The sequence below is a fragment of the Centrocercus urophasianus genome, unplaced genomic scaffold (genome assembly GCF_019232065.1).
Source record: "Centrocercus urophasianus isolate 14NV4802_14NV808 unplaced genomic scaffold, USGS_Curo_1.0 seq_16, whole genome shotgun sequence".
NCBI classification, from domain to species: domain Eukaryota; kingdom Metazoa; phylum Chordata; class Aves; order Galliformes; family Phasianidae; genus Centrocercus; species Centrocercus urophasianus.
Window position 1 is genome coordinate 33078200 of NW_024884711.1, and position 24131 is coordinate 33102330.

The window sequence follows — 24131 nt, forward strand, 5'->3', positions numbered from 1 at the left end:
CTGAAACATCTTGATACCAAAACTGTTTCCTAACACACACAAACAACTGCTTTCATGAGATACTGCCCAATTCCCTCCACTCATACCTCTTCCCTGAGCTGGGCTGTTCCTGCAAACCTACAGGGTAAGCCCAAATCTGTACTGCACTACAGGAACTCCTATGTTAGAAAGACTTCATCTTCAAGCTGCTGTGGGTAAAAGGCCAACTATATCCTGAGCTGCATTAAAGAAGGGGTGTCCAGCAGAAAGAGGGAGGTGATTGTCACCCTCTACTCAGCTCCTGTGAGGCCCCATCTGCAGTACTGCATCCAGGCCTGGGGCTCCCAGCACAAGAACGACGCAGAGATCTTGGAGCGGATCCAGAGGAGAATGCCACCAAGATGATCAGAGCACTGGAGCACCTCTCCTACAAAGAGAAGCTGAGGGAACTGTTCAGCTTTGAGAAGGCTCCAGGGAGACCTCATTGTGGCCTTCTAGTACTTGCAGGGAGCATATAAACAAGAGGGCAATGACTGTTTACGAGAGTAGTGATAGAACAAGGGGGAATGGTCTTAAACTGAGACAGGGGAGGTTTGGTTAGATATTAGGAGGAAATTTTTCATATAGAGGATGGTGACACACTGCAACAGGTTGCCCAAGGAGGTTGTGGATACCCCATCCCTGGAGCCATTCAAGGCCAGGCTGGATGTGGCTCTGGGCAGCCTGGTCTGGTGGTTGGTGACCCTGCACATAGCAGGGGGTTGAAACTAGGTGGTCTTTGGAGTCCTTTTCAACCCAGGCCATTCTATGATTCTGTGATTCTATGAAAGATATCAGAGAAATTACTCTGAGGAAAGGATTTTAATTCATTTAAAGCCCAGATCTGAGACCCTTCCCTGGGCAAATGCTCTGGACTCGTAGAATGTGACTCACTGCATGCTGATAATTGTGTAAAAGACTGTTGTGCAAATAGAGACCAAGGGTTGGTGAGTTTCACTGTGCCTTCCTCACAGAATTGAGGTCACCGTACATCATGGCTCCTGCACAGAGGCTGAATGGCATGGGGGTAAGAGGTCAAGACATCTGAGCAGCTAAACCATATAACCTTTCTTTTAGTAGGTCCCTGTTGTCAGCTTTTGGTTCCCACAAGAACCACCTGACTCTTGACCACTAAAACAAAAAAATTGCATCTTGATGCTACCTAAAGGTTTGCGTTTTTCACATCTGCACAACCCTTTTGTGGCCTGGGCCATCTGACAATGCTGCTGCCTACATGCATGAGCACACACCTCCGGGGCTGTCCCCACAAACAAAGGCAGCAGCCAGCTCCCTTCCCTTGCCAAATATCCAGCCTTTCCTGTCCTTGCACAATGGGGCTTCCATGCCTTTCCATACATTTTGGCTGTGCATGGAAGGTAGGCAGTCCTGACTTGACTGGGTTGTAATGTGGGGCTGGGATGAGATAAATGCAGCCTCCTGGTTGTGTGGAGTGGGTTTTTGGGAAAGTAATCATCCAAGACTGTACTACCACCAGGCAGGTCCAGGTCTTGGCTAGGGGTCTGCCACCAGCAGGGATGTCTCAGGCAGACAACAGAAGAGTTTTGTTCTGTCTGAGCAGGAGACATCTTGTCGTGAAAGAAAACTAAGAAAAAACTCCAAGCAAGCTCTGGAAGGCTGGGGCTGGACCTCCCGCTTCTGTCAGACCAAGAGCTCCTCTTCCAGACAGGCAGAAAAGCTTATTAATAGCACTTTTTCCCTATTGGGAAGAGATTGAAAGTTGTAAGCATACATGTGTTTGCTTCTATTTTCCTCCCTCCTATCATCCCTCTCTGACATGTGATAATGGAGGCTGGCACATCAGCATCCATGGGAGAAAACATGTACATGGCTGTTGCTGGCCATGCAGAAGCAGAATGCTGCCAGGTAGCATTCAAAACATGAGGCTAATGACAGTCCAGCAGTAGGAAGGATGAGCTCTTCATGGGGAAATCTGCTTTATGCTGGTGTCCTGCTCTCAGGTGATTTGCCTCGTCTGTGCTTTTCTCCCTGCAGATCTGCTATCAAGCAACATCACTGATGACATCATCTGTGCCGGAAGAATTATGAGAAACCCACAAGGAATGGCTGCCTGGTGGAGATTATCTTAGTGGAGCTTGCATACGTCTCTGAAGGGGCACAGCTGTTCTGTCAACCAAAGGCAGCACAGCCACACTGCAGAGGAGGAATCAGAGCATGAAGACTTTGCAGATGAGCAGGAGCAGACACACAAACTTGCAATGCTTCATTCTCTGCAAAGCATTTCAGAGGAGCATGTGAAAAAAGATTCAAAAAAATATCCCAGGCAAAAAATAAATGGTCAGCAAACCATTAGCTAGTGGGTCAGTCCTTGAACATTTCTCTCTGCTTTCAAAGTGCTTCAGCGATCTCCTTCACCCATTTTTTGCCACCTCTTATCACCAAGTACTAAGCTGGAAGCACTTACCATGGAAGCATTTCTCCCTAGAGCATTTGAGAACATTAATCACTGATACATCCTGGTGAATCTAGGTGCTGACCCTTTCCTAGTACAGCCTTGAACCATCCACAGGGCTCTGGGCTACTATAAGAATGGATGTCTGGGGAGGAAGAGCAGCAAAAAGGCTGAGGAAACAGAAGTAGGGGTAGAAGACAATTCCAACAACCATATAAATATGTGGTTGTCTGAAGTCCCAAGGCATTTTGTGCAAAAATAGTGGTGTTAACCACTGAATCCTGAATGTGTTCCAATTTGAGGGACCAGATTTTGCCTCCAAGTCCCCCTTTACCATTTCAGTTAGCCTCATTAGCCTGCTCTGCTTCCTGTGGTGGGCTGCTGCTATGCCTGGCTCACCACAAAAGCAGCAGTATTTCAGAGTAGAGGTGAGGTAAGTCATTTGTGTAGTGTACGCAGTAAATGGTCCTGGGCTCCCATGGAGTGAGTGTTGCTGTTGCACTCACTCTTCGCTGCCTGTTCACTGAGCTGTGTTCAACTGCAAATGTCCAGGAGAATAGGGACAGAAAGTGTCAGGACGTGCTACTGCAATTTGCTCTTGGTAAGCAGGGTTTAGTGAGTGTTGATGTGGCATCACAGGCATCACAGTGTTGCACTCCTCATGTCAGGCTTTCATCCTGAATGGAACAGCCTGCAAGTGTTTCTCCAGAGCTGGCAACAATGCATCCTTATTAGGAAGGATCCTACAGAAAAAAAGCTCATTGGTATTGAATATGAATGATATTGGTGAAGTACCTAAAGAGCCCCTTTTGCCTCTTCCACCTTCACAGAGGACTGGCATCGCAAGAGACGAGAGCTGTGTGAAAGAAACGATGTGACCGGTGAGAAAGCACCAGCTCAGCTCTGCTGGGACTGCCTCTCCTCTTCAGGATGGGGACAGCCTCCAGCTCTCACTGCACAGCACATCTCAGTACTTACTAACTCAGTGCATTCCATAAAGTATAAAAATAACTTTTAAAGTATAGACTGGTCTTTAAAAAAAAAATAAACATACTTAGTTTTCCATTTCCAAATGTGATTGAGGATCCAGCCTCAAAAGATTTGCCCCAGGCTTTTTTGTGCATGCTTGAGTGAAAGTAAACTGGAAAGTAGATGCGGCAGGAGATGAGGAGCAGGGGCTGGGCAGGCAGCAACATCCTTGGCACAGCTGACTGATCTGAGTTTTAAAGGAAAAAAAAAAAAAAAGGAAAAACCTCAAAAAAGGACGCAAGCCTTCAAGCTTTTGAGCAGACATCATCTCTTATTTATGGTTATGATAAACATACAGTAAAGCATAACCCAAGATACTACTAGGTAAAAACAACTTTTGCTGAAAATACTGTGTATTTCCCACAGCGCTCACACAACTGTGTTACAAAGTGCAGGAAGGTGAGAAAAACATCACGTTCACCTTCAAGCCACTACAATCCAAAAAGGATTAAGTTTAACCTTAGTGCAGACAGTTTCTGCTCCCTCTCAAGTGCTCTGAAGCCCATGGTCACTCACTCACAGCTGCAGGAATGAAGGGACAAGCTCCAGTTCTCCATCACCACTGCCTGCAGATCTGTTTACCCCATAACCTGTTGGTTCTGTGGTTGGGGTTGTACAGCAGTCCTTAATATACTTCAGTGCTTGAGAGATCCTAATCGTTCTTGTTCTAAGGAAAATCTGGGGCAATCTATATAGTATCATCAGTTAAGTTCAACATTCTCATTTGTGGCTTAGTTACACCTTCTTCTTGTGTTCTAGACATGGCAGACATTTCAAGTACTCAAATCTTAGTACAGAAGTCCTGGAGAGGGAGACAAGGCTACTGTGTTCACTTCTTGATGTAATCTAGGCACATCCAATCCGCAGGCCACCACAGCGGGCAATGCAGCCCATCCTCTCTCTGCACTATAAAGGCAGTGAATCTTCACTGCCAACCAGCCCCAGGCACATGCCTATCACTCAGCAACAGCCAAACCCTCAGTGCACAGGGAAACTGGGGCACAGGGAGGGCAGCGCTGTGCAGTGCTGGTTCAAATGATGGCAAACACTTCTGTGCATTTCGATACATTGGCTAAACAGAAGACTTTGAACACTGAAGAACAGGTATCCCTGCTTTCCATTTTGAAAAGGGAATTTGAAAATAGAATCACAGAATCCTTAGTGTCGGAAGGGACTTTTAAAGGACACCTAGTCCAACTCCCCTGCAATGACAGGGACATCCCCAGCTCAATCAGGTGCTCAGAGCTTCCTGCTGCCTGGCCTTCAAAGTCTCCAGGGATGAGGCTATATTTTATATATTTTTTCACAAAATGAGAATTCTCTCTATCCAGTTGTGTTACTGTGCTCTCCGTATCTGATGTAGTTTCCACGGAAATAAATAAGAGACACTACACCCTGTGGCCCAAGAGGATTTCTCTTCATTTCATGTGGCTCAGGCAAGCCAAAAGGTTGGGCAGCCATGATGTATTCAGTCACAGTTCCGTCAAATGACATATCACAAGAGCTCTGCTACCTTCCTCAACAAGATGCACAGTTGGCCCATTGCATGGGTCAGAGAAGCTGCCTTGCATAACTGATAGCCCGTCTTTCCCCTTCCACTTAAGGCAAAAACCTAGGTGTGCAACTTCACTTTTACTTGGAAACAGTAAGAAACTTGCTTTCAACCATCTCCATCTGAAATCTCAAGAAAGAAAAAGACTGTTTTCCTTTTTTCCTTGGTGAAAGACAACTTTCTATGAAGTAGTGTTTGTAGGGGAAATTCAGTAATCCTCATAAAAAAAAACAGTATCCCCCAACCTGCAGCCCCCTGCTGAAACAAGGACAGCAGGTAATCTGGCATGCTGCTGTGCCTGAGCACTTAAATACTTGAGGGTCTTGCCAGCACACATGGGCAGTAAGGATCATGAGATCATCTATGGGCACATTTTGGAGGAACGAGAAGCCTCCTGTAAAGATAGAAATAAATTAATGCAAGGGCCTATTCCTGTTTCCCCATAAATTTGAAGGAAGTTTTACCACTGATTTTAACAGCAACAAGATTGACCTTAGAGAGTATGCCATCAAAAAGTTCCAGATTTCTTCAGAGTGTTTCAACACTTCCATTATACATCCCATCTTTCAGACTTGGACGTAAATATTCACTTGGCAAGAATCTCAGCCTACAAGCAAATTAGCTAGAGGATTTGTTTTTAACATTTTTTCCACTCACAATGAGAAAATAAACAAATAAATACATAAAGAGCTCTTGGATGTTTTTAAGTTGCTGGTGCTGTGTAAAAATGTCTAATCTTCGCACTGATGTACATTAGAAATGACTTCACTTGTTCTTAAATAAATAAAAATGCAAAGTAAACTAATTGATAATGCAATCACTGCTTTCTGCTGCAAAGAGAAGTATGTGATACCAGGGGATCGGCCAGCAGTCAGGAAGCCATTCACAGAATGGTGGAATTGAATCAAATCAGCTGGAACTGTCGAAGCCAGTGTTACACATTACCCCAGAATGCAGCTGTATGGCCAGCCAGCCAACCTTACAGCTTTGCTGTCGTCTTCTGGAAAGCAATCTGAGACTGAGCTACCTGTGTAGCTATTATAAGGATATCACAGTGTTGGTATAAGATTTATGAGGTCAGGAAGGAGAGCTGGTCCTGTGCTCCCATAAGATCAGCTGAACCAAGCCCTGGATGTAGTGTGAATGCAGGAGACACTCTGAGCATCCATGTCATAGGTGGTACTGCAAACCCAGTTTCCCTGTCTGTTTAGCTACTAGGCAAATTCCACTGCCTTCTTCCAATCTGAAAACATGTTCAGATTCTTGGGTCCTGTAGATGGCAGATATTAGATGAAGGTGAAATTAGCTATTTTCTCAACGCAAGCCCCTTTCTGTGCAGAATTATACAAAGTGTACTGAGCACAGGATGCCTCAAGCAAGCAGGGACAATTATTTATACCCAGTTTGAAAGGAAATTTTTTTCTGGTGCCCTCTCAGAGATCTCCTCTTGTCACCACTGCTCTGTGTGGTCTGGCTGCCTGCTTGTCTGTCCTCCAAATCTGCTCTTGGCCTTCCCATGTCCTCTTGCACACAGGCTTGCACACAGCCCTGTGTCACCAGTCCCCTGCAGGATGTGTGATGGGTACACATTATCACCATGGAGCAGTTCCTGCCCAGTCTGTGCTTCCTGCCCACTGCCTGGCTGGTGTCCTGCTGCTTCAGCTACTGATCTCAGAGCTTACAGAAAGAAACACAATTGTTTTTACACAGATCCTGAGAGAGAGTCAGGCAACTTCAGTGTAATATAATCTAAACCAGGATAATACAGTAAATATTGCTGTGTTTGCATAAGAAAATGTAGTGTGAGTAAAGCAGCAGCTGCTGAGGCAAGAAACACTCGTATAATTCACAAGGAGGGAAAATGTTGAAAAGGTACAAAGCTTTGTAGCTTGGCCATCTTCACTGAAAAATAAAATCATTACAGAGACTGGGGAATATGTTTAATCCTTTTTAAAAATTTAAACTCCAAATCCTTGCCCTTATCCACAGCCTGTGTTCCTGTGTCAGTGATGTTAAACAGAGAGCCTGATCTTGCACATTCAGCTCTGCATGGAGTAAGTGCAGTATATGGAGTCAGTGCAGTGTAAAGTCAGTGTTTCTGATCATTACTGCTATCTCCAAGAGATCTCCCTGGGACAGAGGAGCTCAGTCTGGTGACCTGATAAAAAAGATCAAGGAATGATATGATTAAAAAACATAAGTACCTTCTTGGGAAGAAATTCTGGGCATGGCAGAGCTCTTTAATCTAGAGGAGAAAAGCATAACAAGAACCGATGGCTGGGACTTAACTCCAAACAAATCCAACTGAGAAACCAGTTATGAACTTTTAATCAGTGAAAGGAGATTAATGACCAGAATAAAAGAGGAGGAAAAATGTGGGGTCTCTAGCTCTTCAAATCTCCTGACAGGACCAGAAACCTTTTCCTGGGTCTGATATGGTAGAAGACAGCACCTGGGGCTCTGCCAAAGGGGAGAGGGGTGAAATTCTACAGTTGGATGTCAGCAATTGCAACTTCCTCACTTCAGGCTGGATCAGGCTCAGGTTTTACTCTTCACCTGAATGGCTTTGCCACATCTCCCAGCCCTTTCTAGATGAAGTAGCTTGCTATCAGCAGCTCTGCTCCACAGATTATTGGGACAGTCCCAGTACCTGCTGCAAGTCCTGCCCCCATGGAGCAGAGTCTCGTACCACTCCTCTGGGACCAGCCTGTTACATCACCCTCTGCTGCTCTCTGTAACCACTCTACCTACCATCCACATAGAATCATAGAAGCATTAAGGTTGGAAAAAACTTCTAAGATCATCTAGTCCAACTGTCCACCTACCACTAATATTGCCCACTAACCCATGCCCAAAGTATCACACCTACACACTTCTTGAAAACCTTGACTCCACCACCTCCCTGGGATTATGGACATGGAGAGCTATTTAGTTTTGCTTATGTTAGCATGATCCCAAAGACTCCTAAGGGGAGAGGGGCAGAGGCCACCATGGACATCTAACAGCTGGAAAGTAGAAGCCTTAACGGCCCCAGGCTTCAATATTTTTGTCTAACTTGCATAGCAGGGGAAGTATCCTTCATGCTTCAGATCTCAGACATTGTAATTGAATTTCCAAGATGATTAGATAATGAGTTGAGTGTGTTTTTACTACAAGAGTCTTGAAATTGAACCTGCTCCATTTTTTTTCTTCTTCCCCACAGAATCTAAGAATAAAAGGGGTTATGAAGAACCTCTGGAGGTCCGACTCCTCTACTAAAGCAGGTTCCCTACAGCAGGTTACAAAAGAAAGCAACCAGGTGAGTTATTACTATCTCCAAAGAAGGAGACTCCATAACCTCTCCGGGCAGCCGTTCCAGTGCTCAGTAAAGAATTTTTACCTCATTTTTGTATAAAACTTCCTATGTTCCAGTTTGTGCTCATTGGCTCTTGTTCTATGGCTGGGCACTGTCGAAAAGAGCCTGGCCCATCGACTATCCTGCCCTTTGGATATTTTTAAGCACTGTTGAGATCACCCCTGTCTTCTCTCCCTCACAGGAGATGCTCCAGGCCCCTCGTCATCTTTGTAGCCCTCTGCTGGACTCTCTCCAGCAGTTCTCTGTCTTTCTTGAACTGGGGAGCACAGAACACAGAACTGGACGCAGTATTCCAGATGTGGCTTCACCAGGGCAGAGTACGGGGGGAGGTTCACCTCCGTCCACCTGCTGACCACACTCTGTTTAGTGCACCCCAGGATACCATTGGCCTTCTTGGCCACAAGGGCACACTGCTGGCTCGTGGCCTGCCTGTTGCACACCAGGACACCCAGGTCCCTCTTCGCAGAGCTCCTCTCCAGCAGGTCAGCCCCCAGCTGTACAACTGCTGGTTCCCTCCAGCTCAGAATCTCAATGCAACCTGGACTACGACAAACCATCTCAGGAAAATTACATCAGATTTATGCCAGATTCCTTCCTCCTTCAAGTCTGCAGGTCACTTTCTGTCCTTAGCTCCTTTCCGCATGCTGAATCTTTTTAAAACAGTTTTGGTCTGACCTCATCCATGTTGGTCTTGGCTTCGTGGAAACTTAGAACAAAATTCCTTCAGACTCTTTTGAATTGTGAGGGAGTGGTAAAGTACACTTCGGTAATTGTTAAAGGGATAATCATTTCTTCTGGCAATGCTACAAGAAAATACATGATGTTGAAAGGTTAGCAGTAAAATAATCCTTTTTGGGATCTTGTACTTTGCTTGGTTAAAGGAATTAAAAAAAAAAAAAAAAGAGAGAGAATTTATGAGATCTATGATGGCCTGGGATCTGTTCTAAGTTTTAGTTAAAGAAATTCAACTCATGAAACATTGCCACATAGTTTTACTGGATTTTACATAAGACAGCGGCCCTGTCATGGCTTTTTGGATCATTCTTATGAAGGTACCTGTGAATGGAATAACAAAACATAATTTCTGCTTTAAAATGTCCAAATCAGTAAAATACTCAAAAAAACATTCCTCAATCTTACTCAATTGCTTAACATTAGATTATGAGAAAATCAGTGTGGAAAATACAAAAAAGATATGACATGTGAGATCATCAGCAGGACTGGCTGATTTTCTGCATTGATCTGTATAGTCTGTAATGGTATTGAATGTCAATCAGACCCCTTTGTAAATACACTGGCCTCGTTCTAGACAAAAAATGGTTTAACTGCAGATAAAACTAGCCCCATTCACATCACCCATAGAAGATTTTGCTTTTTAGAACTACAAAAATACAGTGCAGACAAAATAATCAGAATGTTGTGCCATGATTGAACACTTTAAATAACAAAGAGCAAATGCAATGTTGTTGCAACATATGCCATACAGACAGTGTGTACGGTCATCCCAGTTTCATTGGTTAAATATATAACAGCTACTTGTCTGAAGTTTTGAAACCTCCATGTCAGCATTTTCTGACTATTAGCAATTTCACTGTGCTGCTTGAAGTTGGCAGCATTTTGCATTTAAGTTCCACTACTATGAGTTTTGCTTGTGTTTTACCGAAGAACATTATAACACAGACCCTCAGGGGAAATTCCATTCCACTTATTAAAAAATTGTGGCTATTTTATTTTTCTTATCTCTGCCATCCATTTCCTTTTGTTTCTCAATGCATTGCTGCAAAACACAAAGACGTTTCCTTGTCTGCTTTACTTTGGACCTCTTTAATGAAAGCTCCTACATAATCAAAGTCACAGGATTCATTTGATGAACTGAGCTGGTTTTGCTGAAGGGTCACAGTTGGAGATTAAGTATTTCAAAAAAGCAAAAGATCTAAAGGCTGGAGAAATGGACAGTTTTTACAAGATATCAGATAAACATGCAGTAACAGAAAGAAATTCAGCTCTTACAAAGCAGAACAGCTCAGTGTGATCTGTCTTAACTATAACCAGGTGATCGGAGCCAGCCTCCCTGCAGAAAAGTGAGCCTTGCTTCCTTTGCCTCATTAGTCTGTTTTCTGTGGCATGATGTCATGGCCAGGGGGTACTTTGTACTCGCCGACATGAGGCTACAAGGAGTGGTGTAACATAAGAGAGAGGAAAACATGAGAGCAAAAACATTTCCCTGCTCTCTTGCTTGTAGGTACTCTCAGGCTGCTGCTCAGCAGGCAGCAGATCACACTTTCTGATCCTGAGAAACAACAGTCATTGCTCTTCTGCTTTCATTGAAAATGAAAAGTTTGAGTAGCCAAAGTTTCTCAAGAAATATAAAGTTCTAGTAAATCCCTGTGTAAAATATATTTTTTTAACATTGCAATGCAAAAATATTTTGACATTCTTGAACTGAAATTCCATGTTTAACTGTGCCTGCTTGAGCCCTTGCTGCTGCTAGGACCAGCATCATCCCCAGCTCCTGTCTGCATGCCAGGCTCCTTGCTGGGTACCTGCTCCCACATCTGTGACCAAATGGCTGCCAAAATGCACCAGCATCCCCTTGGAGGAGCTGCACATGCCTTAGAAGAGATCTTCCAGTACGGGACCTCATCCATATTCCTATAAAGTCAACTCAAATCATACATCCGATTGCAGGTTCAACAAAATAAAAAGTCTTATTCTGAACAAGAGAGATATGAAATGTTTTATTTTATTCACCCTCTAAAATCAATAGAAAATGATTTCCCTGAATTACTTTTTTTGTTCTAGTACCTAGGCTGTTGTAAGGAGGCACAGCCTGAGACATCTGGTCTTCGAAGGAGGGAGTTCAGGAAAAGAAGCACTGCGCTACCTGACCTTATTTGGGCAGCTGACTCAAAGTAACAGTGACTATAGTGAGAGTTTATAGGGCTGGCATTCAGGCACACACCTATATTTTAATGCCGGCAAAGGGCTTAATCTTCTGTGGAACCCCAGGATGACTATATCAGAAAAAATATCTGTACTGTCAGTGACCCGCTGCAAGAAGAGCACACACGAGCAGAGACCTCCTGAGTGACTTGAACCCAATGTTGTTATTCCATCTAAAGCAAAGAGCAGCTTGTGGATTTTACTTAGCTTTTGTCTTTTCACACAAATTATCAGACAAAGGTTGAGGTTAAGGTTTGAATCTCATGGCATTCTGACTGGCTTAATTAGACCTGGATTCAATATGCTACATCCTTCAAATTGCACATGGAGGTTTGAGAGGGAGATATCTGTGACATGAAGTGAATCAAAAGCAGAATACAAATTCTCGGAAAATAGGTGGTTCCTTCAAAACATACCTTTGCATCTCCATCATTCTTGCCATAATTTCTGAAGCTTGGACTTCTTAAAATTTGCCATGACTAATTTACGTTTACAGTAATCAGTGTAGATGTCACAAAATTACAGTTTTCTCCTCCAAGACAGATGCAAGCAGTGAATGAGCTGCTAACATCTCATTACATGCAACGATGTCATTATATGGAAAATAACACAACAGGGATGCCTGAAGCAAGATTTTTAGTCACTGAGATCTGAGAACTTCATCATAACATACTGACTCAAACTGAAGTAGTCAGGATAAATTTCAGTGCCTTAATACCAGTGATTCAAACCCTATTATGCTGCATGGGCTTGTCCTTCTCCTTGTTTCTTTAATGTAGCTAAATCATGCTGAGGTAATGGGAGTGACATGGTTGGGAGCTTCAGACATATCTTAATTCAACTGTAACCTTGGCAAACTTGTGCATTTTAACAGATCGTCCACTAACATGCTCCAAAACCCAATAGGGGCCTGCTAAATATCGTAGGACCTGACTGAGAAGAAAATATATTCAGACAGGTAGTTAATGAAAGAACTTGTTCTTTTTTTTAATGAATCTGTGTTTGGTACATATTGAAGTTTATCCTTGATAAATCTATGATACTCAAAGTTCTGCAAATCTTAGACACGTAGAAAGAAATCTGAGCAAACTTAGACATGTTATATCAACTGGAGTGTCTCTCTGTGCTGTAGGAGATGAAAAACTGAAGAAAAGCAGTGTTAGATGTACTATATTTGTGCAACAATTCAAGGATGCAAGCCTAGGTTTCCATGGAAAGCCACTCCAGTTGCTGGAACATCTGTCTTCTTTCCTTATTTTATCTGTGCTCTCCATTGTCTTCTTGTGAGGCAGAAGATTTGGATTTTGGGTGCCTGCAGGGGCAGATGAGGGCAGCTTGGGTGAATAAAATCCACAAGCCAGTTAAAATCTCTCGGGCTGTAACATGAGCCTCTCCCTCTTCAAGCTGCTCCTTATTCTTAGGCTGTCTTGCTTTCTCTAGGGAGGAAGAGCTACTGTAGTCCTCGGACTGAGGCCAGCACTGGATTGTTCCCGCAGCCACTGGCTCAGCAAAATAAAATACAGCACTAAGGGAACAAGAGTGCCAGACTTGCTGCAATACAACCCCTGGGGTGGGTACAGCTTGGGACGCTGCCCCATGGTGTGTGGTAATGGGATTGAGTAGCTGAGGGGAGGGATGTCTCCTGTTTCTCAGGGAATCCTCTCTGAACATGGACTGCTGCTCCTAAAGAGTGGCTTTCCCCTGTCCGGATGGGAACATCCACTCTTTGCAGGCACACAGAAGAGAAACATTTACAGCTCCTTGTCACAAACAATTCAGGCAAGGGATAAGTAGAAAATATGTAACAGAGTCATAGAATCATTAAGGTTGAAAAGATCACTAAGATCATCTAGTCCAACCATCAGCCCACGCCTGTGACGACTCTAGACCATGTTACCCAGTGCCACAACTCCCCTTTTCTTGAACACTTCTGGGGACAGTGACTCCACCACCCTTTTGGGCAGCCTGTTCCAATGCTTCACTTAAAAATTCTTCCTGAACTTCCTGTGTTGCAACTTAAGGCCATTCCCTCTCATCCTATTGCTGTTACTTAGGAGAAGAGGCTGACCCCCACCTCTCCTTTCAGGTAGTTGCAGAGAGCAATAAGCTCTCCCCTAAGCATCCTGTTCTCTGGACTGAACAATCCCAGCTCCCTCAGACACTCCACATAAGCCTTGTGCTCCAGACCCCTCACAGCTTTGCTGCCCTTCTCTGGACACACTCCAGGGCTTCAGCGTCTTTCTTGTGGTGAAGGGTTCCAAACTGAACACAGTACTCGAAGTGCAGCCTCAGCAGAGCTAAGTGCAGAGGGACAATCACCTCCCGTGTCCTGCTGGCTACACTACTTCTGACACAAGCCAGGATGCCACTGGCTTTCTTGGCCATCTGGGCATACTGCTGACTGTCCCCTTTATGCCTCTTCTACACTGCTGTTTCGGCAGAGAACATATGGGCAGGTTGGGAACTGCCTTTTCCTTACAACCAAGCAGGGTGAGGACTGGGGGCATGTTGATGGCCCTTGGAAGGGAGATGGAGGACCTGGGCCCTATACAATCAAGAGGTTTGCCTTACCTGCAGCCATAGTGACCATGACACAGCCTTGGTTCTGTGTGGCTTGCTGTCCTCATCTCATTATACTTGCCATCTAAAGGGATGCAAAAGCCCATAGACAGTTAAAATGCAGCAACATTTCCCACCAGTGCTCCCCATTCTTGAGGGCAGGAGGAAGGCAAGCTTTCAGCCCCCTCGATGTGCACCTCTCCCTCACTCCTATACAAAAATCATTGCTACTGCAGGAGAAATCACCAAGATCTTTCACAACCAAGGAAAGTACACGTACAAAAAGAATCCCAAATTCACAGAGTAATCAGAATTACTTTTCAAAACAGTATCCAGTTACTAGCTAAAACAAACGGCATAGCTACTGCCCAGGGAACTGCCAGACAGTGCAGAGAGGCTGGTCGCAGAAGATTAAAAAGAGAAGAAAAAGGGCTCTTTCTACAAAAGATCACCTCAGCTGGAAATTACAGGGAGCAAAACAGGAGAAGGAGGATTATCCTTCGATGTGGCAGTTAATCTCAGAGGGAGAAGGGGAAGGAGCTCTGCAGCACTGGAAGGGGCTGAGTGAGGACCGGAGCACTGCGGGCCAGGCTGCTGCCATCCCAACCTGCACTTTTGAACCATGCTGTTGAGTCAGGCCCTGGAGACCCACAGGGAGATGGAAACAGGATGACTGGACCTTTGAAGTTGCCAGGGTGTAATAGCGCAAGGAGACGAGAGAACCAAGGCTCACAGTAACCCACTGTCTCTCATCAGCAGCAGCACATTAATTTGCTGTGTGAGGATCGTGCGAAAGAAGCGACGGGCGGCTTGTCAGGGAAAAGCACCAGGGAGGAGGCCCTGGAGAGCAGGGGGAGGGTGGGAAGGAAAGTTTGGAGAAAATTGCTCAAAATTACAGTATTCAGCTTTTGCTGACAGTATATCAAAGCCCAACTACTGCCTTTATGATATTTAAATCCTTGCCGCTTCCCCAGAAAAACAGCACTGGCACAATAGAAACATTATGTGCTGGCATGGGGAGGGGGAAAGCTGCTGAAATGGAACTCGTTTTGCGACGGGGTTGTGATGCGAGCTTCGAGGGCCTGAAGGCTCCACCACAGAGATGAACAAAGTGCCCATCTGCAGCGACAATGTCCTGAGGAGGCTCTTTGAATTCAGCTCATGTTGCACAGTTTGAAATGCACACACACACCCCCGCCCCCGAGGAAAAGTGTCCCAGTTACTGCACAGGGCAGGAGCACAGGGGATGCAACAGTATTAAAATTAAATGGGAAGATAAATCATAACTGGCAGCACAGTAAGAGGATTAAAGCTCCTGCTGGGGATTTATGCCTTCTGCCAGTTACAATGCTCTAGTCTCACTCATGGGATCTGCAGCCTCTATACTGGTGATGCTAAGTGCACCTTCAGCGTTGCCACCTTCTTTGTTGGCAGAAAAGGAACAGGAGAGGACACCAAACTCTCTCAGGACGAAACACTGGGAGATGTTTGTAGGGTGTCAGAATGACAGAAGCACATGAGCTGCAGAAAGACAGAGGGGACACCATAGCTATGCCAGGGGGGTGACAGGTCCCCAAGAAGGGTGCATATCCCCGTGAAGGCCTTGTGTGTCAGCCCCAAAACAGGTTTCAAATCTGGTTGTGTATGGAAGAGGCAGTACTGGAGCTCCTTCCTGGTTATCTGATGGCCAAATCCCACCAAACTCTGAAGTGACTCGTCAGAGATGCACACTGGAGTGGCAGAGCCAAGGGGCCAAAGGAAAGGGTAGTTCCTTGTGACATAATCTTAGTGTCATGCTGAATCTGCTTGTGCTGCCTACATGGAGCTCTACCCAAAAGGATAATGCAAGTTAGCAAATGTTTGTCAGTCAATAAATGTTATCTTCAAAGAAGCAAGAGAACATCAATGTGGCTTTGGAAGATGCCAAGAGGAAGGAAGTTTTCTCCCCTCTTTCCAGATGAGTAGAAGAGATGGGGTGGTCTGTAAGCTGCCCTCAGGAGAGGAGATGTATAGAATCATAGAATCATTAAGGTTAGAAAAGACCACTAAGATCATCTAGTCCAACCATCAACCCACCATCACCATGCCGACTAAACCAGGTACCTCAGTGCCACATCTACACATTTCATGAAGACCTCCTCTGATGATGACTCCACCATCTCCCTGGGCGCCTGTACCAATGCCTCATCTCTTTCTGAGAAGAAATTTTTCATAATATCCAACCTGAACCTGTCCTGGCGCAACTTAAGTCCATTACTTCTTGTCCTATCACTGGTTACTTGGTAAAATACACTGAATAAGTCCCTGGCTCACACAGCACTAGTTGCCACCCCTCAGCCAAGGGCTCAGCCCATGAAATCGTCTGTTGTCTTTAAGGAACCATTTGCTGAGTTGCAACATCAAAAGCCTCTGCATTCATAACACTTTCTGGTTCTTCATTAGAAGAACAGATCTGTCATATAAGGCTTGTGCAGACAATCTTGCTTGCCATCTCCAGGCCATTTCTTCCAGCCACTGCACTCCCTGGCTGGTGACACCTTTCTTCCCCTGGATGTGTGCAGAAGAGCAGTGGATGATGAGGAATTAGGCTAGAAGCCAAAAGCACTGTGCATTCATACCTATACTGGCCTCTTGGAGGAAATTAAAGATTCTTTCAGTAGGAAAGCCAATGGGGTTACACTGGTGTTGCATTTGGCCCAAGGATCAAAGGCCAGGCATGTTATTTTATACTTCACTGTGTTTTATGGGTACTGCTACAAGCTATAGGCACAGGAAAAGCTGTGCCTTGTGCCCGAGAGATGGATGGCAGGTTAAATCTCCTGTCCCTTGAAAGGGGGAAGGCATACTTAGATACTCCTAGCATATGGGTCACAATAACCTAGTCTAGCAGACTGTCCTAGCTGCATCCTGAGAGTTCAGGGTTAAATAAGTTTGCATGGAGCAGGACACATGAGTGCATAAAAGTATTATATGTCTGCAAACTGGGTACTACACTTGGTCCTATGGCTAAGATAATCTAAGGATGGATAACACAACAAAGATTGCCAATGGGAAAAGCAGCACCAAGCAATGTCCTGAAGCATCATGAGGAAATATCACAGCTAGAGACCTTATCCCCCCACAAACTTTCATCATCCCTTACATATTCATACTTATTTCTATAAATGTCTCCCTTGGAAAAATAATCTTTTGCCTCTGAATTGTCTGCGAAGCCATCAGAATGCAGCAAAACTGGCTCCATAGTCAGTCATAAGAGAGTGAGGAATGCTTTTCAAGATTTCTAAACAGGAACAAATTATTTCCAGGAGACATTTGTTACAACCCAGCAAATAGTCCACAGCTGGCACACTGGATACTGAGCTGATCACAAGGAAGGCATCAGTTTGGGGTCTCACTTGGGATATCTTTAGGACAGATCATGTGTCTGCCTAGGTAAGCTCAGTAATGAGACAACAACCCATCTGGGGCACACCTAGAAATGGTCTTAGAGGAAGATTTGTCCACAATATCATCACTTTCTCTGTTCAAATAAGGAAAAAAATCAACACAAAGGCAAATCTGATCCTTGTGTAGGATGGACAGAAAAACGGTCTTTGGTCTGCACAGATTCAGGGCAGCAGCCCATCTCCTGTGGTGTGATCTCCCTGTGTTCCACAGTGCCTTTGTGTTCCTACAGCATATATGTGGATACCCAGAGAAGGTAGGATTCAGACTAGCAAGCATTTACACAGCCTCTGAATGCCCCCGTGACATCCAATAATTCAGAGCACAGGCACTCCCAAGTTGTTTTTTTTTGTTTGTTTTTTGTTTGTTTGTTTGTTTGTTTTTGTTTTTTAATTTTTGGTAACCAAAAGACTTTTTGTCTCTAAATTTGCCTTTTTAAACCCTTTCAATCTTTTAGCACCCAAAGCATCTTTTGGCGGGGGACTCCTCAGTTTCACTCCTTTGATTTGTCTGAGGAACTGAGGCTGGTGCCCAAATGGTAACAGGTCTTCAAATGAGAAAAGTCCCATTTCTGCCCTTGCTGCAAACTGTGCAGAGGTTGAGATTCAAATCTCTCACTAGGTGCTCTGGCCACCAGACTTGGCTTCCCCATGCCAGAGTTCTTAAATTTGCTTTTGAGATTCTAGGAACCAAATTACTTCACAAGAGAACAGAAAGTGGAAAAGTCATTATATTTTGCATGTACTCCCTGTGGGCATGTGCACAGGATTTGTGATAGCTTTTACCTTTGCACTTCTGGGCCCCAAGGCTAGAATTTTAGGGATTGTGCTTCATATTTACATATCCTACAGCCAACCAGGAAGGACGATGTGTAGAGAAGGGGTGGAAAGCAGTTTTCAAATGTTTGTTCATCAATTTATTTCTGTACAGAAGGAGGAGAGCAGATCTTCGATAAAGCTGTTGTGCAGCTCAGAGTGTATGGAAGTGCACGCTGAGCACACTGGCTGAGAATTGGCCCTAGAAGCTCTAAGTATTGTTATGTGGTTTCTTCCCTTTCCAGGCATCTTTGTTTCCCAGATTTCTGGCCAGGAACAGAACCTGGAGTGCCCAAGTGCTGCGGTGAAGCAGGCTGTCATGACATTTCCAACCCAACCAGTAGTGCAGGAAATCTCCCAAGAAAGATTGTTTTTATAGGCTCCCAGAAGGCTTGCATATGTCAGATATGCTTATCCAGACCAAACCCAGCCTTCCTGAAATTCATTCCTCACTAACATTAATGCTTTTTTCCATGTCAGTTTGAGTGGTGTGAGATTTTTGGCAGTCAGGGAGTAGTAAAGATTTGTTTACAGCTGTTTTGGAATGGATGCTGGTTTGTTTATTGTAATTCATGCCAAATAAATATTTCATAACAAGTGATATATTCCAAAGCATTCTTTTTTTTTTTTTCCCTGTGATTTTAATTTACTGTAGGGCTTTCATCTCAGCGATTTGTGTTGCTTAGCAGTGGCCAGCCACATACAGCAAACGGAGGCAAAAAAAGAGAAAACATTTCATAATCCCCTTCTTCAGAATTTCAGATCTCAGACTGATACACTGCACGTTCAAAAACAAGAGAGGAATATTAAACTGTCATATTTCTTCACTTTATTCAAGTATAAATTTTTATAGTGGTGAATCAATCACCAATATACAGTGAATCAATCTGAAGTTTTTGATTGATTCTATCACATATCCTTGTTCCTTTGTCCAGCTACCTTAAATGAACATTTTTAATGATGCTTCCAGTGAAAATACACACTGCAAGGAAACTGAAGTGAGTTCTATGGTTATTTATGTACAGTCATGCTCAAATATTTTCCTGTTTAAATTTGAGGAAGCAAACTTTGATTATCTAAATGTGCAAAAAAAAGTAAAGATGGTTAAGAAAAAAAAATTAAAAGGATTTCAATGTCTGATATTAATTTTCTTAAATATATAAATATTAAGCAAATAGTTTTTGTAGGACTGAGTGGTGGTAAGAGGTTGCATAAGTATTTAGCCCCCAGGTAAGATTCCTTGTGTAATGAAAAATAAAGCCACATGGTGCCCACTGCTAGAAAAAAAAAAAGATACAGTTTTCTCCCAAAATAAGTGTATTATGCATTCCTTTCTATGTGAGGATTTCTAACATCAGCAAAGTTTGCATCCTCAGTAAATATGAATAATTGGATGCTCTGATGAGAGCATCAGAACTCATCTCAGAAATGCAGCTTTCTAGGCCACAATATCATTATCTGATCTAGAATGCAAGATATATCCAGCACTGGAAGATACAATCTACATTTCCCAGTGTGTTAATAACTTGACCCCCTCCAAAGGTCCTGCTGTGTGTATTGAAGCTGTCTATTAATTCCCTTGTGGACTGCTGCTTTTGGCATTTAATCTCCAGAAGGAATTTAAGAAGGTCAAAGTCCCCTTCTCTGAGGAATGCCACACAACTAATAAAACAAAGTACGTTTGCCCCCTCAAAGAGCTAGAAGTCTGGGAGCTGTGTTGACAAGAGACCTTTGGACTATTTCTACCACCATTCGGAAGAGGGGGAAGGGCAGAGAGATAGTTGCTGTATTTTAATAACTATGGGAAGATGGTTAATACTCACGGAATTTCAACCTCTGTAACATTTGATTTATTTTAAATATGATGAAGGGTTCAAAGTCTCTTTTCACACCACTGTAATCCGATTGACTCCCTTGGTCTCTGCATGGTGGCAAGAATTATGACTATGGTTGTTTTCTTGGAGCAAACAAGTTTAGGCTGTTATAAAAGCTCTTCAAAGTTCTCACTAAGGTATCTGCTCATGGTGGGTGGTAGAACACCTGCATGAAATGTCATGGAGCCCAAAAACCAAATAGAAAACTCAGTAAAAGGAGTAATTGGCAATACTGGCTCAGTCTAAAATCTCTAATACAGAGGCTCCTTGTTCTGAGTCCCAATGGGCATTTTATACTGTTATCTCACAACAGTCATGGATTTACAACCAAAGCTTCCAACTGTCACCTGTTACAGTGACTGAGGGCACAGCTGAGGCTACTGAAAGTGTGGATGGGTTCTTGTTGCTAGGGGAGCATCCCCTCAGGAATTCAATCTTCACAGAGTAGAGTCTACAATGGGTTACCCGTGTCACATGATATCATCTCAGGTCTCTCGTTATGTTACTGGACTTCCTATTTCAGCTTTCCAAGGAAAATTGAATAAATACAACAGTGCCATTTGTTTATATGTTTGTATATCCATCTGTCCCTTCAAACCTGCTGGTCAATTTAAATCAATTTTTGGCAGCAGCAGAAGCTTCAGGAGATCACATTCTTGCAAGATGATTTAAAATGTATAACATATAGAGAGCCTCAAAGTAAAATCTGCTATGTAACCTCAACTATACATACTAAATAACCTCAAATGTACAAGGAAAACTGACACTTCATTTGGTTTTGCAGCTTGTGAAGCTACTTCTGTAAACAATGGAGGCCAGGCAGAGGTATAATGAGCCGCCTTGTGAAAGTCTGCAAATACTTCTCAAAAAGCTTAATGGCCTTTCCCCATTATCCTGAAAGGAAAACATATTTTTAGCCCAGCATTCACTGGAAACTGATTGTCAGGGCTGTGAATACCTCACATACAAATTATCTGCCATAAGAAGAAAACCCCAAGCATGGATGCTGGAGTCTATGATGGACTGTGCTCCCAAAGGCCATGGGGCAATGTTCTCCCAAACTTTGTAGGATGCAGCCTCTTTACCTTGAAATCTCCAAGCGGTAAAAGTCACACCTGGTCTCAGTCTCTGTTCAGCATCCTTCACAGTCCAGGTGTGGGCAGATAATGTCTTGGGACTTCCCTTTTACTGCTGCTTGTATTTTATCTGCGCTGAGATACCATCAGCGACAAGGCAAGTGTTAGGAGATTTCTTTGACAATCCTCTCAGACATCTGATTATGAAAGGCCCTAGCTTATCCAATGCTTCACTTAGCTGATTACTTCAAAGGGACTGGCTCTCCTCTTTCTTGCTTCTGCTGCCCGAACAGCTCCTTTTCCAGGGCTCTGTTTGTGAACAGTTTTTTTTACAAAGTGCATCAGTGTCACTGCCCGCCCAGGGCTGGATCTGAGGAGGAATCTGGGCTTCTGGCCTGATAACCCCTAACTTTTGGGCTGGCAAACCTGCTGGAATTTGATGTTTTATGAACCCTTTGAATGATTTTTGTGTGTTGACAGGGTTCAAAAATTAGCTTGAGTTCATGAACCTTTCCCCTCCTCCTCCTCTTGTCATTTGAAACTAGGTTTTTTTTCCAACAGCGATTCGTTCCATTAAAAGAGTATTTTCCTCACTAATAAGGGAGCTCTATGCTACTGCATGTCCAGACAGGAGATGTTATGAATCATGAGATGGAAGAAAAACTTTGGAAGGAAGAGCCTATCACTTTGATTAGAAATGATGGATAAAATTCTGGCCCAATGAAGAAGCTAGCAGAAAAATACAGTTGACCTCTGTGAGACCAAGTTTTCACTTTTTTTTTCCATCGGAGTTTTTCTTCTCTCCTCCTCATCATGGGGTCTGTGTTTGTTTTCCTTCAGCCCACTAAAGGGCTTTTCTTTTTTTTTCCCCCTTTTTTTGAACAGACTTCAGACTTATTTTATCCACAACTGTTTCTTAGACTGATTCCCTTCAGTACAAAATGTCTCCTGAAACATCTGAGTTGAACTTTCAGCCGGCTGAGAATGAGACAAAATAAATTTGCCCTTGGAAACTTCATTCTTTCCAGTTTTCTGTGGCTTTCACCAGCATGCCAGCAGAAAAATAGATGCCTCACATATATTTTTAAAGAAACTCAATTTGCAGGGTTCTCACAACCAGAACAAGTCGGCATGTCTACAAAGTGCAGTGCATAGGGATGGCAGCAGGGCAGTATTAAGGATGTGGGTTTTGTTGTTCTTCGTATGTGGGGCTGGCTTTGCCTGGCAGTGAGAAACAGATCAGCATTGACGATTGGAGAATTTGCCCAGGGTCCACAGTGATGGCAAGGTGTGCAGTGTTCACAATGTCCAAACCTCTGTTAATGTCAGAGTTGTCACATGGATCTAACCAAGTGCAGGATTTCTCTCTCCTCCCCGCGTGTCAGCAGCTGAGCACTGCCAAAGCACACAAAGGCACAGTTCATGCCCTTGAGAGTTTAACAGTTTAGGGGCTAACAGCTTAATTTAACAGCTTGTAATTAACTTTTCCAGATTACTAGTAAGCACTGCCCAAATAGTGCATTTTGTGCTTGTATCTCAGTGATACATCCTGTGCTGGAGGTCAGCCCCTGTGGGAGCTTACCGATGTTTCAGAAAAGACTGATTTTGCGCACCAGTACTTTGCTTCCCAAAAGTGAGTTAGTGTGAATGGCCACTGTCATTCCTTGTGTGTATTAAACTCCAGCTGATAGCCTGGAAAGCTGCTGGGCTGACAGTCAGAAAGCCTAACACCCTCTGTGCATCACGCACTGCAAAAGCAATCTCAGCTCTTTCCCAATGCACAGAACTCCTCCAGGGCTCTCCAGATCCCTGCAGAGGTGCACAGCAGAGCACCCAGGTCCCACACACCAGCTGCTACCATACAGCATGATGCTCTGAGTTGAGTGGCCCTGCCAGAGGGGCTCCGCAGTGATGGATGTGCTGTGCTCCCAGTGCCTTTCTGCTTGGGCTTGTTTCAAGACCCCAGGTTATCAGAGCACTGCCATTATAAATGTAAACTGCAAATGGAACATCAAACAACAGCCCTGTCCTGCACAGCGTCACTGCCACGACTCGGCCGGGAGGAGCTGTCTGATCATTCCCAGTTCTCAAACTGCCAGGGAATGGCTGGGGAGTGACCAGGATAAAGAGCAGCATTGAGAGCAGCCTTAAACCCCTTCTTCTGGAGGGCTAAGGTCACATTTTCCTCCTACGCTCAGCTTTGTTGTATTAAGCATAATTCTCTTTACTTTTATGAAAACAGGTTAAGAAGAACTGGAGATATTTGGATTAATGTACAAGAACAGGCGGATTAAGAGGCCCTGTGAATTAAGGTGATCCCTTTAAGGCTCTGCCCTTTCACCCCTGGAGCTTGGCTTTCATTCCTGCTCAGACTGATGTGACTAAACTCTTCCTAATCTGACAGCTGATACGGGTCAAAAGTTAAATGTGCCAAGGCAGGAGAAGACAGCCTTCTCATGGTCCCTGTCGCCATTGCCATGGCAGGGAGTCACCCACACTGCTGAGCTGACCCTGCAGCCCCAGACACCCACACTGCTGTGCCAAGCAACTGAAATACAGCAACAAGGCTTTTTTTGCACCTCCTGGTGCTGGGACTGCTTCCGTCCCCTTAACTAACTGTTGGGCACACCAAGGCCTATGAGATGGCTCTGCTTCTCACTGCAGAGGCTTGCAAAGCTTTCCACACTAGAGCAGAGCAGGTTATTATCTAAAAGAGAAAGTCATGTCCAAAGGAGGGTGCTGAAGATGGTTTATGAGCTGTGATTTCTTCCAGCTTCCACAGCAAACCTCCATCCAAATCCATATCTCAGAATGCTGAGATTAGTACTGGCTGGCCTGGGCTGAGTGTACTACCTAAAATGAATAAATACCTGATTTCTCAACAGTGTAACAAAGAAAACCTTGCTTTCTAAAATAGTGTTTCTCCCTGCAGACAATCCTTCCTGGCTGGGCTTGTGTCCTTTCTGGTTTCACTTTTTTTTTTTGCATCATCTCACACCTACTCTGGTTCAGAAGACTTTGAATCGCAGGGAGAC

General features: G+C 44.1%; 1 long non-coding RNA gene across 1 annotated transcript; it reads right to left on the reverse strand.

Moving 5' to 3' along the window:
- Window positions 1-12406: 12406 nt before the first annotated feature.
- LOC122159747 lies at window positions 12407-21357 on the reverse strand. The gene is made up of 3 exons (XR_006168609.1): window positions 21106-21357; window positions 13900-13972; window positions 12407-12640 (listed from the first exon to the last, which is right to left on the reverse strand). It is a non-coding gene; the product is annotated as an uncharacterized LOC122159747 (long non-coding RNA).
- Window positions 21358-24131: the final 2774 nt, after the last annotated feature.